The 4,150-nt window shown below is 35.3% G+C and overlaps 1 protein-coding gene and 1 long non-coding RNA gene across 6 annotated transcripts in view; one reads left to right on the plus strand and one right to left on the minus strand.

Annotated features, from left to right (window-relative positions):
• The window catches only part of LOC106869664 (uncharacterized), a 6,419-nt gene extending 4,917 nt beyond the window's left edge, over positions 1-1,502 (minus strand). The window contains exon 1 of the long non-coding RNA XR_001409426.2: positions 70-1,502. This is a non-coding gene — a long non-coding RNA (uncharacterized LOC106869664). The remainder of the gene's footprint in view (positions 1-69) is intronic.
• The window catches only part of LOC106876592 (neuropeptide F receptor), a 383,847-nt gene that overhangs the window by 91,433 nt on the left and 288,264 nt on the right, over positions 1-4,150 (plus strand). The window lies entirely within an intron of this gene.

Consider the following 4,150-nt stretch of genomic DNA (forward strand, 5'->3'; position numbering starts at 1 on the left):
ACACACACACACACATACACATATATGTATATACAAATCTATATATTTTATTTTAAATATTTTAAATACTTTAAAATGCTTCAACTGGAGCACCACCATTGACTCAGCTACACCATCATTTGGAAACTTCTCTAATATGTGGCATTTGGTCAATGAGAGAATTTGATGATGCTGCCTTCATCTGCGTTTCCTGCCGTGAGGTAGGCTCGTCTGGAACCCGTAACAGGAAGAGATCCAATTTCGTTTTAAAAACACTTACATCCACACCATGCAGGACTCTCAGGCATTTTGGAAGGATTTTAAAGAGCTGTGGGTCCTTGAAGCCCAATCTGTTGCAGTATATGGTCCTTTATTTTGATGGCGATGCTGGGATCCTTGGCACTATGTAATGACGCTCCTTTCTGCAGTTTGAATAACTTTCAATGCCAAAGTTTGGTGCAAGGCCTTCTAGGATTTTCCAGATGTATATTACTGCAAATCTCTCCCGCCTTCGTCCCAGGGAGACGAGTTTTAATTTTTTTCAGTTTTTCCCAGTAGCGGAAATGCTGCATCGAGACGATTTTAGTGTAGCTTCGTTGGATTGCTTCGAGTTCCGCCGTGGATTTTTTATTGTATGGTGACCATAGTTGGGAGCAATAGTCTAAGAATGTATGTCTGCCAAAGGATCATCAGTGTCTCCTTTTCTTTTGTTTTGAAAGTTCGGTGGATCCACCCAGCCATTACTCTGCATTTTATTACCAAATTGGTAATATGCTCTTGGAAAGATGCATCATTGCTTATATGAATGCCCAGGTCACGCATTGATTTTGATGCAGGGATTTCAATTCCTCCTGGGCCAGTGTATCCTGTCTGCATGTCGTTTAGCTTTGTGTGTTGGCAGCGTCCAAGAGACCAAAGTGTACATACGCCGCTATATTTTTATATATAAAAAAATACTTGCATTATATTATAGTGAATTCTGGGCATGTGTGGTGTGCGTTTGTTTATATGCTGAGGAAATTCATCAGAAGGGGCATATTTTCTTCTATACGTGGAGTTCATGTGTTTTATATATTCAATTTTCACGTTCAGGGAAAGAAACTATCTTCGTTGGGTTAGCAATGCGTTTAGTGGCTCCTCTTTGAAATGTCTAAGTGTGATATTATTGTTAGTGTATGCAGGGAGAAAAGGTTGTATCCTTAATATTTTGGCTGTTAACTGTAGACTGTATGATATGTAGTTTTGCAATGATGCAGTGTTCAAATTCGATATGCCGCTCTATTTGTTTACTGGCTAAACAATAGCTTTCGATTGAATCTGGCGCTTAGTTATTCTTCCTTCTTTCAATGTCCATATCATATTGGATAGGGATGTTGCATGTCTTTTATTTTTGTCCGTGAATGACACCAGGTGTTATGTGTATCTATCATTGGAAGATTTGCTCGTCATTCCGATATACATCGTTGTTAATCCGTTGGGATCCATGATTTTGGCCCTGTAATATAAGTTATTTTTGCAGACAGTTGTTATTTAGAGAACAGGGATTTCGAGATCTACATACACACATATATATATATATATATATATATATATATATATATATATATATATATATAACTTAATCGGAAAACATTTGCTCACGTTAACTTAATATAAAGAGATAAATGACGTAGCAAGAGGATTTAATTATTCCAGCAACTATTGTTTTATAAATGTCACTTATGATATCATTTTCTTTGATCTACAAACATACATACATACACATAACAACCACATACACATAACAACCACATACACACCTACGAATACACCATAACATACGGACGCATACAGACATACGCGCGCACACACACATATTATTCATAAACAAGACATATCTATATATGTGTGTATGTGTGTGCGTGTATGTAAGCGAATAAGTGTTTACGCCTGACTTGTGTTTGTGTGTGTGTATTTGTTCGTTTTAATTATGATTTTATGTTACCCCAGAGATTATTCTGTCAGACTGGTTGAATCAGTGGTTCATCGGAGCATAAATTACAGCCAAGACACATACACACAGGCAAACACACGCACGTGCACACCCACATACACACACAACCAACCACAAATGTATATATTTTATATGTATGTACTTGTTTATGTGGGTGTGTATTATATATATATATATATATATATACGTATACCTTAGTAGAGTTAGCGGTTGGAATAACCGTCTAAGAGATAAGAATATCCGTTTTACTACCGGTATAAATTACCAATGTGAACCCTGGGCATACATATGCAAGCATATTATGCTCATAGATTACAGGTAATGACTCCTGATAAACAAGAGTTTATCAGGAGTCAAATTTAAATTGAGCAGAAAATGGAGAAATCTTGATCAACAACAATTGACTACCGTCGATTATTATTATTTAATACAAAACTTTATTCCATCTAGCAGCCGTTTCTGTTTGCAATGTCCTACAGTGTTGCCAAATAAAATCTGAGAATAATATTTGTCATATTCTGTAACATATCCATCCTGGAGATTCATCGGAATGAAGGAAAATACATCAGATAAAAGAAAAGAAAAGAAGAGCCTCGAGAAGAGGAATGAAGGATTAATATATTTGAATCATACCATTTTTCAGTGTGATGCTCCAGACCGTTGAGTAAATGACTAAACTAGAAATATCAATTGGTGGGTTAATCGTTTTTAGGTGTAACAGGGTGTATAAATAATAAAAAAGTAAAATAAAAACTTTACCATAACGGGAAACGCCAATAGGTCTAGAAAAGAAAGAGGGAGTGATACTGCCATAACGTTCAGAAGTAATCATTATATTTAAGATTATGTTAATAGTACTAATTAGTATTTATCCACAGAAAATGCTCATCAATTAACTACATTTATTAACTTACTGACATATTGTAAACACCAACCACCTTTTGTCCGTAATGAGATCGACCAAAGTCCAGCTTTTAGTATAATTGGTCAGTTAAACTTAAACACAAAGGGCAAGCTATTAAGACCGTTGTACGGGTAAATGTAAATAATAGAGTAAATAAAAAGGAAAACTGTGGAGAAGTAACACATGTTAGAAGTGGCCCAAGGCCGCTTTGGCGCATTCCGTTATAGTAAAGCTTTTAATTTTTATTACTCATACACCCTGTTACCCCTAAAGAAAGATTAACCCACCAAGTAATATTTCTAGCTTAGTCGTTTACTGAACGGCTTGAAGCATTACCCTGCAAAATGGTATGATGCAAATATATTTAGCCTTCATTCCTCTTCCCGAATCTCTTCTTCTTTTCTTTTCTATTCTTTTATGTATTTTTCTTCACTCTGATGAATTTCCATGTTCCAGATCGGATGTGTTACAAAATATGACGAATATCATTCTCAGAATTTTCTTTGGCAACACTGTAGGACATTGGAAGCAGAAACGGCTGTTAGATGGGATAAACGTTTGTATTAAAAATAATGATCGATGGTAGTCAGTTGATGCTGATCAAGATTTCTCCATTTTCTGCTTGATTTATATATACATATATATTTATGTGCATGTATACATGTATATGTGTGGTGTACGTGTGCGCACTCGCGCTCGCACACACGTTCACACATATATAAACAAAGAAGTGACACCGGAAAAAACAAATGTTAAGTAATGATCTTCCTTATCTTGCAGATGTTGATGCCTATGAAATTTTTCACACGTTTCAATATAGACTTTCTCACTCGTAACGCCTTTATGTTCCGAAAATGTAATTTTCACAAATAAAATGTTTTTCATATTCGAGGATCCGATGTAGCTATACGATGTTATTTGGATACTCATTTAAGCTCCTCCGCATCTTAGAACGCAAACAGCTGCAAGCTAATGAAGTTCATTACATAACCTTTGTTCTTTTTCCGTTGTCATCTTTTTCTTCTTATTACCACTCTATAACATTGTGTTCTGAAACATACGTGTACTAAGGTCTACACTAGGTTACTGGTCTTGCTATCCATGAGCGAAACATTAAAATATATATCTGATTATTTAGGAAAAATGAAAGAGGATGTGCATGCCAGATGTTCTCTGACGTTTTCAAGACAGACGTTAATTTCAAAGACGTACAAAATCACCTGTAAATTATATAACCATATAATACCCATATGTATATATATATATATATATAT

The sequence above is a fragment of the Octopus bimaculoides genome, chromosome 2 (assembly GCF_001194135.2).
Source record: "Octopus bimaculoides isolate UCB-OBI-ISO-001 chromosome 2, ASM119413v2, whole genome shotgun sequence".
NCBI classification, from domain to species: domain Eukaryota; kingdom Metazoa; phylum Mollusca; class Cephalopoda; order Octopoda; family Octopodidae; genus Octopus; species Octopus bimaculoides.